The 12,768-nt window shown below is 41.3% G+C and overlaps 1 protein-coding gene across 6 annotated transcripts in view; it reads left to right on the forward strand.

Moving 5' to 3' along the window:
- The window catches only part of PLCB4 (phospholipase C beta 4), a 477,139-nt gene that overhangs the window by 69,507 nt on the left and 394,864 nt on the right, over positions 1–12,768 (forward strand). For all 6 annotated transcript variants that reach the window (XM_069546386.1, XM_069546390.1, XM_069546388.1 and 3 more), the window contains exon 2: positions 11,784–11,895. The gene's annotated coding sequence lies outside the window, so the exon portion shown is untranslated. The remainder of the gene's footprint in view (positions 1–11,783; positions 11,896–12,768) is intronic.

A 12,768-nucleotide genomic window follows, 5' to 3' on the forward strand; every position in this document is an offset into this window, starting at 1 on the left:
TGCATCTAAGTGTAGTTAAAGGGGCTGTTGTGCTTACAGTTTAAAAGCCAGCGTTTATAAATGTGAAGGAATTGGATTATAAATGTGGTGGTTCAGTGAGCCACTACTGCGTCATCCTGTCTGGATGCACTGGAAAATTGTGTGTTCATTTGAAAATAAGAAGCAATGGAAATACAGTACACTTGAGCATATGGCTTTATGATTTTTATGTTCCTTATGATGTTTTGGGAAAAGTTTTTAATCAAGTTGTAAATCAGTATTTCTTTATTAAGTGTGCCTTAAATTGCGTTCAGCCAATAGTTTGGAGTGAGAAAGATGGAAATTGGAATATTTAAACGTACTTTTTCTTTACAAGTGACTCAATAAAGCTAATCTCTCATAATGTATGTTCTGTATTACATGTTTATAATTTGTTTCTTAACAGTGTTTGCCTTTTTGAAATCTGTGCACTTTAAAATAGTTAACTCTAGTTTTAAAAATCAGTATGGCATAACTAGATTACTGTTCACCTTTTTTCATAGTTAAGTTGCCCTTTGCTTTGAGTGTATAAATTCTAAATGATCATGCTGTTAAGAAACTCTTGAAAATGTTCTGTTTTTCTTTTTTGACATTTCAAGTGTTTAATTGTATGCTGTTCTGAAAGGTCGATATTTGTTATGTGAAAAGTTTCCCTTGAATTTTGTTTCTTTCTTTTACCTTTTTAACACAAAAGTGGTACCTCCTTTCTGGAGTGAAACAATAGAGGTGAGTAAACACTAACAATTTTATTCAATGCCACTCTCTCTCTTCAATCTCACATTCTACCCTAGAGGTGATTGTCATTAGCAGTTTGGTGAGTTTTCTTCTAGAGTTTTCATCTTAAGTTTTCACAAAGGTAGGAAGGTAGATAGATGATTATAAACAGATGATATACAGGTTACTCTACATAAATCACCCATTTCTTTCAAATAGTATACAGAAAGCAATCTAAGAGGAGTCTACAATCCATGTTATGTGTTGCTATCATCTAGATTAGAATAGAGGTCAGTACACTTTTACTGAAAAAGGCCAGAAGGTATTTTTGACTGTGGGCTCCATACTTTTATTGCAACTCTTCTGGGTTGGGAAGATCCCCTGGCGGATGGAATGGCCACCCATCCCTGTTTTGTGGCCTGGAGAATTCCATGTTCTGTATAGTCCATGGGGTCCTAAAGAGCTGGACATGACTGAGAGACTTTCACTTTCACTTCCGTGTTGTAGCACAGAAGAGTTGCAGACAGTACCTCGGTTATGTGGATGTGGCTGTGTCCTAGTAAAACTGTATGCATGAATGCCAAAAACTGAATTTCACATTATTATCATGTAAAAATATTCTCCTTAAAAAATTTTTCCCCAACCATTTAAAAGCGTGACAACCAATCATAGCTCTATAAAAACAGATGGATGGTTGGCCAGATTGGTCCATGGGCTATACTTTGCCAACGTCTAGTGTAGAGTGAAAAAAAAAATTACAAAATTTGACTTTTTTTTCAGAGTTAAATATTATTGTGATATAAATGAAGACAAATAAACCAAGAAAACGCTTCTTTTACCGAGTACTCATCTGACACTTTACAGATAATGAATGAGAAAATAGTTCAGTCTGCCCTTAGCCCTTCTCTCACTTGCTGAGGTGGGGCCTCAAGTGCTGGAGAGTTAAAGGGGTTTCTGGTGTTATGAGCAGTTCACAAACTCCCTCAGCAGTTCCCTAGGGAGAAGTAGCCACAGAATTACTATAAGCTTCTGCTTCATGTGGCAACCTGTACTTACATGCATCATCTTTTCATATGGACTTGTTTTGCAGTGTTAGTTGACAAAATATCATCTTTGTAATTGACAATTTTTTATATACCTTACATTGAATTCTTAAAAGTATATTAGTTATAAAGTTTTGTATTACTTGGTAGAGTGTAAAATAGAAAGGTTGAAGGTTGCCCAGAAAATATGTTACCTTAAACCTTTCCAAATAGAGGCTTTATAGTGTTAAGGCTGTCCCATTAATTTATATCAAGGGATGCTCTCCTAACGCCTCTGATACTCTTGATTTGGTCCATTTACCAGGTGTGTCTCTTGATGGCAAGGCTGCTTTCGGATCATTGAGAACACTGTGATCCACTTTTGCTGCCTTCTGGAGTAATTGCTCGGTTTAAAATTATACAATAAAACCATAGGACACCTATTGTGATACCTGTGAAATTGTTGTTTTCCACCATAAGTGCAAAATACAATATATAATTCATAAAAGTAAAGAACTTCTTATAATGAAATAAGGAACATGGGATTAAGGGCTATACTATCTGATTTTATATGCTTGGTACATGATGTAGTGAAAGTGTGTGTGGTAAGAAGTAAAAAATCAATTTATTGTGTTTTTTTAATTTTTGAACCACTTGTCCCATATTTCATTTAGTTCATCTGAAGTGGAGGGTAAAACTATTTCATTTTTTCTATTGTCTAATTTGGCAGTTTAGGGAATGAAGGATATTCTTATTAGATAACAAGTGTCAAAATACACACACATACAAACATTCACACAGATGCTCACAAGAGGGTATGAACTTTTTTTTTGAAGAAGAAGAATTTCTTCATGTAAAAGTGAGAAACTATACATCGGTGTAAAGAAGAACACTGAAGTATGTGTATTTTTACTACCCAGCCATAACCACCGTTAATGATTTTGGGAATACTTTTCAGTATCCTGTGTCTCTCTCTGTAAATATATAGAAATACTTATATTTGTTTCTTAGGTCATATTTGTTACTTGCCCACCCTGTGCCTGACACAGTAGGAGGCATTGTGGACACAGAGGTGAAGAGAACAATCCCCTCCTTTCCTGAAGTTTACTTTGTTCTGGTTGGGGGAGCCAGGCCAGAACCAACAGGTCGCTATATATCTGGTTGTGCTGGGTACTTGAATAAAATTAAGAATAGGAAGAGAGAGAAAGAGGGTCTAGGGTATGTGTGTGTAAGGGTCAGAGTAAAGGTCATTCTGCCCGTGCACTTCTGTAACCTGTATTTTTAAACTTAAAAACTAGAGCATGAATACATACTGTGTCAGCACACATACTTGTGGGCTTCCCTAGTGGCTCAGACAGTAAAGAATGAGGGCAGCGAGCGGCGATGAGGGAGACCTTGGTTCGACCCTCGGTAGAGAAGATTCCTGGGAGAGGGGTATGGCTGCCCAGTGCCCTGGAGAATTCCATGGACAGAGAAGCCTGGAGGGCTGCAGTCCACAAGGTCGCAGAGTCGGACACGACTGAGGAACTGACACTTTCACCTTTTCACTTCAAACATATTGTAAATATTATTCTGAATGGCATACTCTATTGATATGAATGAATGAGGTTTTTGTAACTAGTTATCCAATATTATAAAACAAAACTTGCATTAAAAAAAATTGCTTCGTGTGAGCAAGGCTATAAGAAATATTACTCCCCAAAGATAGGCTATTTTACACACTCTTAGAACTCTTAGGATAAATTCCCAACAGTAGAATTATTGGGTCAAAGAGTAGTCTTTTGTTAGGAGTTTGGTTATGTGCCCAATGTGATTAAAAATATTACACAGCTCTTTCATAATTCAATTTGTTTTCCTTTCCTTTCTTCCTTCTTCATTTTCAAAGTTTCAGATCTAAGCAAAAATAAATAGGATTCCCCCAATTTAAAGAGCTTTGTATTGTGATAACATGCTACTTTAATGGTGAATTTTTGGTTTCTGAAATCAGATTCTTATTGTAAGTGAGAGGCTTAGGGCGCTTGTAATTGCATCATTGCACAAGTCAACAAAGTGCTGTTTATTGCTTACAAAGTTGGTGTGAAACAAAGGAAAAAGACATTAAGCACAGCACACCAGCAGCTTTGAAAATGCAGGAGGGTCAGAGCAAGTTTCAACATGTCATTTCATTTGCTTTTTGTTAAGGTCTGAAGAAAAGTCTAAGAATATGGAACTGCATTACAAAAGAAGCATTCAGTCTTAAGAGAAAATCATTTTATTTTTTTCAACATGCCTTGGGACTAGAGTTCTTTTGTTTTTGTTTTTGAATCCCAGCATAATAAAAGAAAACTCGTTATCGCAGATGAAACTTTGTGACTGACTGTCGCCCTCGCTGGTCTCTCTCAGGTGGCTGTCTGTGTGACGCTCGTGCTGACGGTACCGGCGCTCACCTGCACAGCAGCTGCCCTGTGCCAAGTGCTGCGCTCGCTCAGCTTCAGGCTGGCAGAGGGATTCTTTTCTGTTCTCTCTGTCTCTCTCTTTTGTTTCGTATTAATTTTATTGGTGTATATTTTGTTAGTTTCAGGTGTATAGCATAGTGATTAAGTTATATATATGTATATTCATTCTTTTTCAGATTCTTTTCCCATACAGGTTATTAAAGAATGATTGAGCTATACCGTAGGTGCTTTTGGTTATCTATTTTATATATAGTAGTATATGTGTGCTGAGAAGGTAATGGCAACCCACTCCAGTATTCTTGCCTGGAGAATCCCAGGGACGCGGGAGCCTGGTGGGCTGCCGTCTCTGGGGTCGCACAGAGTCGGACACCACTGAAGCGACTTAGCAGCAGCAGCAGCAGCAGTGTGTGTGTGTGTTGATCCCAAGCTCCTAATTAACCCCTCTCCCCTATGTTTCCGCTATGGTAACCATACATTTGTTTTCAAAATCTATGAGTTTGTTTCTGTTTTGTAAATAAGCTCATTTATATCGTTTTAAAAAAATCAGATTCTCCATATGAGTGATACCATGTGGTATTTGTCAGGGGGATTATTTTCCACAAGACAAAGTAGACATTTTAACACCAAGGTACTAGAAGGTTAGTAGCTCTAAATAACCCATTTCAGAAACTGTAGGCTGGCGTAGAAGGGCTGTGTCGGAGCAGCACTTCTGACTGTGCTTGAAGTCACCTGTATTTTCACCTGAATGCCAAAATGCATTTTTTGATTCAGCAAGTGCAGGCTGGAGCCTGAGACTGCATTTCTAACAAGCTCCCAGGGAATGCTGATGCTTCTGACCCATTCCTCACACTTTTAGCAGCAAGGTGTTAAAAGACGCTGGCTCCAAGTCTGCTGTTAGCCTGTGGGGACAGTGTGGGCCAGCGGGCCAGCAGCCCAGCTCTGCCGGCCGCACCAGCTGCCAGCGGCTGTGGCTGGGGCTGTCCCGCCTCCTGCCATGTTCTTCCTGTACTTCTTTTTCTATGCTGCCATCCCCAGAGTCAGCCCTGCAGTGAGATTATAGATGATCTAGATTTTCTGCTGCTTTTCTTGTATCTTCTAAGTTTTCCTCAGAGATCACGTGTGCCTGGGCTTAGTCGCTCAGTTGTGTCCGACTCTCTGTGACGCCATGGGCTGTAGCCCTCCAGGCTCCTCTGTCCATGGGATTCTCTAGGCAAGAATACTGGAGTGGGTTGCCATGCCCTCCTCCAGGGCATCTTCCCAACCCAGGGATCGAACCCAGGTCTCCCGCATTGCAGGCGGTTTCTTTATCATCTGAGCCCATCAGCGATCATATATTAATTCTATAATTAGAAAAAAAGTGAATAAGTTATTTTTTAAGTAGACATCCCCTTCCCCAAATCTCTGTTGATGGTTGTCCTTAGGTAGCTTTTGCTTCATCTGGTCTCTTTGAAGATCTTTGAGGGTAGGTCTTTGAGGCGATTTTTAGAGTAAACACTTTAGGTTTCCCTTTAAAAAACATTTGTGGTAAAAGAGTTACCCTTTAACCATCTTAAATGTACAGTTCACTGGCATTAGTTATATTCCCACTGTTGTGCAGCCGTCCCCATCATTCACCTCCAGAACGTTTTGGTTTTGCAAAACTAGAACTGCACCCATTAAACTAGTTTCTGATGTCTCCTTCCTGTCAGTCCCCTGGCCACAACCGTTCTGTTTTCTGTCTGTGAAATGGACTACTCTAGGTGCCTCATATAAATGGAATCATATATTTGTTCTTTTGCGACTGGCTTATTTTACTTAGCATGATATCCTCAAGGTTCACCCATGCTAAAGCATTTGATAGGATTTCCCTCTTTTTTAAGGCTGAATATTATTCCATTTTATGTGTGGACTGCATCTTATCTGTCTGTTCATCCATGGACAGACACTTGGCTGGCTGTTGGGAATGTGTGCTGTGAACACAGATGACAGATAGCTCTTCGAGTCCTGCTTTAGCGCTGACCTTTTTTTTTTTTTGCCCACCTTCCAGCGCCTGCGTCAGTCTTCCCACCTGAGTGAGAGCTTTCTCTGGCCATGTGCTCTGCCCATGTATGCGCTGTAAAGTCAGTGCCCCCCACCCTCCCACTGAAAGTAGGGGTCTATTTGCACGTGCCCTCACTTTTGCCTCTCGAGTGGAAAAACTGCAGAGATGCGTCCACACCGTCTCCTAGCATTCCTTGGTGGTGTTGGGCCCCAGTGTCCGCCTTGCTGACTTGTTGATGTTCCGTTCTGCGCTGGCCTCCTTCCTTGGCTCAATTCCCCACTCACCTACTCTTGCTTCCTGGGACTACTTCCCCAGGAAATTGTTATTGTTTAGCGGCTAAGTCATGTCCGACTTTTTGGACTGTAGCCTGCCAGGCTTCTCTGTCTGTGTAATTCTCCAGGCAATACTACTGGAGTGGGTTGCCATTTTCTTCTCTAGGGGATCTTCCTGACCCAGGGATCGAACCCACATCTCCCGCATTGCAGGCAGATTTTTGATCACGGAGCCACCACAGAAGCCCCCCCAGTAAATAATTCTTGTCAAATCCTCAATGTAGGGTGTGCCTTAGAGGAAACCCAAATTAAAGGACACTGAGGAGACTCCCTGTGTATGCTCTGTGTACACATCCCTGTGTACACCTCGTGATGCTCTGTTGCTGGAGGCAATGCTGAGATTCGGGGATTTGAGGTGGATTCTGAGCTGTGTGCAGCTAGTTTCTCACCCCATCTGGCCTGATGTTCAAGAAGAAAATTAAACCTGTTCACACCACATTTGAACCTTGTTGCTGTAACATGTTAAACATAAAATATATCTCCAAAGCTCTGTTAGCCTCCTTACAATCTCAACAAGATATTCTGTTAATTACCATACATAGAGGTAGACCCAAAGAGGGAAAAACAGTTCTACATGCAAGTAGATTTCTTGTCGGTTGAGATAGTTGTTTTCTATATATAGATGCTTGTTTCTTGCTTCTGTTCCCATGTTTAGCCTCTGGGGCTCTTGGTTGTATCTAGTTTATTGTTTCTGGCTCATTTGTACATTCTCTGTGTATTGTATTTTTAATATAAAATTATGTATTTAGCAACAAGCTTGGAAACAGATTAAGTTTCTGGTACTAGAATGCTGCTCAAAATGACAAAGTCCAGCCAGGAGTGTGAGTCCCTCTGAGCCCTGCTTCTTCGTTGGGGATTCCAGCGTTTAGTGAGTTGTAAGCTTGCATTGATCCTTGGGCCTTATTAATTGTTGTACCACATTAGAGCATTTATAGGCCAATCCTATTTAGGCAGCTACCTTAAGACTACAGAGAGTGAGACCAATACTTGGGATTGCAGAGGGAAACTGCACCTTTTTGAAGACTGCAGCTACCTAGCCCCCACCTCAAATTGACAATTAATCGTTAAGCGTCTGTGTGGCAGTCCAGTGGATTTGGTGGGAGGAAGGCGCCCGCATACATCAGAACATCTGCTCGGATCCTTTTTTTTGAGCTTAAAAGATAAATTACTTGAACTGACGTGTTGTCTAGCCAGTTTCTAGCACACAAATCACTTTCAAAGCAGAAAGTAGTTTCAGCTACTGAAAGTAGATGGTGTTGTCACTGCAAGTGTTTCCCTTTAAAGTCATTGAAGGAGTCTCACAGCAGATACGTTCTGTTTGGGTTGTTTTCCCAGGAAACCCATGAGCAGTGTCTGCACATGCTGCCTAGGTCAGGAGCAAACTTATCTGATCTTACATGTTGGAGATTTGACATCTTCTGTGATGACTTGACACAGTGACAGCTATTTGGAAAGAAATCTTTTTCTTAGTGAGATAAATTCAGGTTGTGGTCATGTCAGCAAGAAATTAGCATAAAGCCCGAGTAAAGCAAACTAGTTTCTCTGAGTTAACACAGAACATTATATTCATTATGCCCATCAAAATATGGGAGGGCTAATTGAGACTGAAAAAATAAAGTCAGCTCCTCTCTGAGGGTTTCCTGGCAAGGCCGCTCACCCACTCTAAGCCTCTTGTCTTTCCTTCACTGTGGGCCTCTGGGCCGGCACAGAACAGCATCCTGTAAAATTACATTAAATTAGAGAACACTTGGGTGGTATTAATAGCATGTTTTGACATTTTTTCATGGCTCAAAGAGCAATAACTGATTATCTACTATAAGCTGTGCACTGGAAATACCTAGGAATGAGCAATTCTTTCTATCTATATTAATCTTTCTATCCATCTGTTGACCAGTCATTTGATGTATCAAGCAATCAACTAAATGATCTATGGATTCTCTTTCCTTTCTGCCTGTCTGCCCTCCCGCCTATTCTGACCTCTCTTCTTCCAAGTTAAGATCTAAACAGGGACTTCCTTTGTGGTGCAGTGGTTAAGACTTTGCCTTACAATACAGGGGTTGAGGGTTTGATCCCTAGTGATCCTGGTCAAGGAACTAAGATCCCACATACATTACGGCCAAAAAAACAAAAAACATAAAACAGAGACAATATTGTAAAAAATTCAATAAAAACTAAAAATGGTCCACATCCCCCCCAAGACCCCCCCCCCCCAAAAAAAAAAAAAAATCTAAGCAAGGCTAGAATCAGAGTCTCCTGGCAGTTGAGCTCTGAATACCTTGGTGGCCCAGAACTTCTGCATCTGTTGAAGAAAGGGCTGAGTGCAGTTGGCAGTTTCTGGCACCCGTAGCTCCTGGATCAGAGTGCCTCTGTTTCAGTCCTGGCTTTATCCCTTCCTGTCTTTGTGACCTTGGGCAGAGTATTTAATCTCTCTGTGCCTCAGTTTCCTCATCTGTGAAATTAGGGTCATCATTTTACGTACCAGCTGTTTGGAAGCTCAGATGAGGTGATCTCTGTAAATTGCTTAGAACAGTGTGTGGTGCATATTAAGTGACCAGTATTCACCTGGTTATCATTGCTGCCCTGATCTCTGTTATTTGTGGACCATAGATGCTTGACCTGCCAGTTAGCTCTCCCAGTTTTCTTCTCCCGTCTATCTTCACCAGGCTCATTCATAGCCTAGTATTGAGACAAGCATGATTACCTTGTGAAACAGAAGATGAAATGTAACTGGGTATCAGAGGATGAGAAGGGGTTTGCCAGGGAGAGAATGCAGGGGCCGTCATAGGCAGAACTGTGTTAGAATGCAGGAGAGGGCTCAGCACGCTTGGTGTACGGCAGTCTGTTGTGGCTGGCATTGAGGATGCTTGTGGGATGATGGAGGTGATGAATGGAGATGAGATCCTGCATCAATATACAGACGGACACTTAGCGCCTCCTGAGACCCTGGCTCTTCAGCACAGTGACTCCCTGCTGTGGGGGACTAGGCACCTGCAATGCCTCAAAAGTGGGCTGAGTCTCGGACAGGCTGTGAAGGACTCATGGATGCATTGTGAAACCCTCACCATTTTTCCTCAGGATGCTTGCTTCCCCTTTTCTTAATATTGGTGTTATTTAACCTTAGGACTCACTTATCCATTGGCCAAGCTTTGGGGGATAAGGTGCTCCAGTTTTTATGCTTCTGATTGAATAGCTAAGCAGCTCATCCTAGCACAGAGAGCTCCACGGTGGGTATTGTGAGGCTTCAGGCCTGGGGCTGCTTCTAACCAATAGTGGGACCTTAAAAGCCACTTTCCTTCTCTAGGTCATGTTTCTTTATCTATGAGATAAGAAAGGTGGTTTGGGGGTTCTTAGGCACCCCTTTGGAAGTTTGGTGAAGCTTCTAGGAACCCCTTCAAGTTTTTAAATGCCTCAAATAAGATACACAGAACTACAAAAGAAACTGTTTCATTGAAAGGAAGATATAAAAATAGTAAATAAATTTGGGGTATGATGTACATCTTACTAATGCATTAAGTGGCTTCATAGCTACTGTAAGTTCAAATTATTGATGAGCGCAAATGCAGTAAAAATACCTGGAATTTACATTGAAAACCAACCAACAGGTGCTGTTAATACCAGTATGGTTTGTGATTAATATTTGTGATTAGAGGAAATGTCATACTTCAGTTAGAGGCAAGTGAAAATAATTATGTAATTATTTTTCCCATCCAAATTTATGGAACCTTTGGACCTTTGCACCTTTGGACCATGTATTGGTGATCCATGGAACTCAGGTTACCAATCCTTGGATTTCTAGGATGTTCTTTTGCTGATTCTTTGGCTATCAAATGATGTGATATTCTTAATATTCAATTTCCAAATAAGTGAAAAATGTTAAAATTTCCATTTAATTCGTAAAGCTCCTGTCATCTGTTATGCGAAGAACCCAGGTGCTTGGGGAGGCCCGGATCTGTGGTGCTGACTGCACTGGTCTCTGGCTCAGCATTGCTCGTGGCAGTTGCTCCAGGCGCTCAGTAATGGCGGCCGTGGAGGTGTAGGCCACGCAGCTGGTCTCATGCACTTAGTGACTCCTGCGCCATTGCTGCCACTGGACGTGCAGGGATAGGGTCCCATGCGCCTCCGGTCACACCGATCAGCTGATCAGTATATTAATATAACACTGTTAAAGAAAACCTCTTACTTAATATGTGTTGTTGATTCAGGACCCTGAACTCACGGCTCACAGCACTGCGACTCATGCCTGAGGGAAGCTTGTCTAACGCACCAGCATCCCTAAGCTCAGAGACGCTAGGCTGCATGTCAGCACAACGCTCAAGGGCCGTTTTAAGCAGTGAGGTCACCAGTGAGAAGCACAGAACTATGAAATGACGGCAGTAAATAGACTGGGAGGAATGCTTGTTTATGGTACCAGAGCCGAACCAAGAAGGCAGAGCAGAGCCTTGTTTGACCTTAACTGGAACCATGTGCATTAGGGGCTCAGACCTTTTGCCTCTCTGCACATGTCCACCAAGAACCACTGCAGGGCTCCCTGTATAATTTTGCTTGGTTGTTTTTTGTCTCTGAGTAGTGTGCAGGGTCTTAACTCCTTGACCAGGGATCGCATCCCTGCCCCTGCAGTGGAAGTGTGGAGTCCTAACCAGTGGGCCTTCAGGGACTTCCCACACTGCCTGAGTTGTTTTTGCAGTTACACGTGAACGTTAGTGAGTAGGTGCCTTTGCAGTCCTGGGGATTGACTGTTCACGCCAGTATTTCTTTCTGGACCTGAGGTCTAGTTGTGACGCTGCCACTCTGTCTGTCTGATCTTGGTTTAGTTATTTTACAACTCTGGATCTCTGTTTTCTTCCTCATCAAGCAAAGATGTGGGGATAGATCAGTCACGGTAGATTTCTGTTTTAAATAGCTGAAGTAACTTCATTCATGTAAAAGCTCAGATCGTTGGCTTCCTGCCTCCCCCATAGCTCTTCTCTTCCACCAGTTTTATCAAGAACATACAGAGAACCATTAGGCTAGATTTCCCCTTTAATTCATTTGACAAATATTTTATTCATTTGACAAATATTTATTGAGCTTGACAATATTCTGGATGCTGTTCTTATACCAAATTCACTAAAAAAATGATTAGAACCGTTTGTAAATGGCCTGCAAATCACTTTTATTTGTAATTCTTAAATAGGTTTTCATCTTCTAATCTCTCTTACTATCAAATGGTCCAAATAATCTTTCAAATTCACTGTTTTTTCAGATTCATCAGATTCACTGAGGAGCACTGTTCAGGCTTCACTCACCCTGGTCTGGGAATCCTTCATCTCTGAGATTAGAACCAAAAACACCCTCCTTGGTGGTCGCATCTGAAGGTAGGTCATTTGGAAAGCAGGGCCACCACCCACAAGCTAAACCCGTTTAAGGTAACACCCAGTATTTTCCTGGGCATCCCTCATTTTGGGGGTTGTGCTTAACTTCTCTACTAGAAGGTCATGATGATGGGGATGCCTTTTCCTTCTGGTGGATTCATTTCAAAATCTATGTGTTCAAGAGCAGCAAAATAATGTAGGAGTATGTATTAACAATCTTGAAGTCCCCTTCTGCTAGTTTTAAAGAACATTATAATTTTTACATGTGGCAGTTGATGTGTGATTTTCCTTAGTCTTCTGTGCATGAAAACTAAAAGCACAATTTGTTAAGATTATAACTAGTTCTTCAAAGGAGAGTCATTCCTCTAAGAGGAAAGAAGGGCATTGCCAGTAGATTTGGATCAGTTGATTTTCATCTAGGGAATGTATTTTAATCATGAGATCTTCAGATTTATCAGAACAGTGTTAATCTTTAGTGAGGGAATCTTTCATCACTGGCATTTTTGTCCTTTAGAGGAAAAAAAAATAGTATTTTTCTCTGAAATGTCTTTTTAATTATGAAATGATGAGTTGAATTATTTCTATTTTTGTACTAAGAACTGGCTTAAGGAAGGCATGGAGATGTGTGGTAGCTTCAGTTTTAATTTGATATGGATTATTTCATGTTGACAATCGTAGGTTTTAATAAATCTGTTGATGTTCAGATAGTCGGGGCAAAAGGACATGGTCTGCAAGGGAACCTATTCCAGCCGATACCTTGGTGGCTCCGGTGAGCTCTATTTTTCATCACGCAGGCTCTGTACATTCCCCTTCTCACTGGCTCTAGACTTGACCATGCAGCTCGCTTTGGTCAACAGGACATTAGCAGGATATAAG

Source organism: Ovis canadensis, chromosome 13, assembly GCF_042477335.2.
Source record: "Ovis canadensis isolate MfBH-ARS-UI-01 breed Bighorn chromosome 13, ARS-UI_OviCan_v2, whole genome shotgun sequence".
In the NCBI taxonomy this organism is placed as follows: domain Eukaryota; kingdom Metazoa; phylum Chordata; class Mammalia; order Artiodactyla; family Bovidae; genus Ovis; species Ovis canadensis.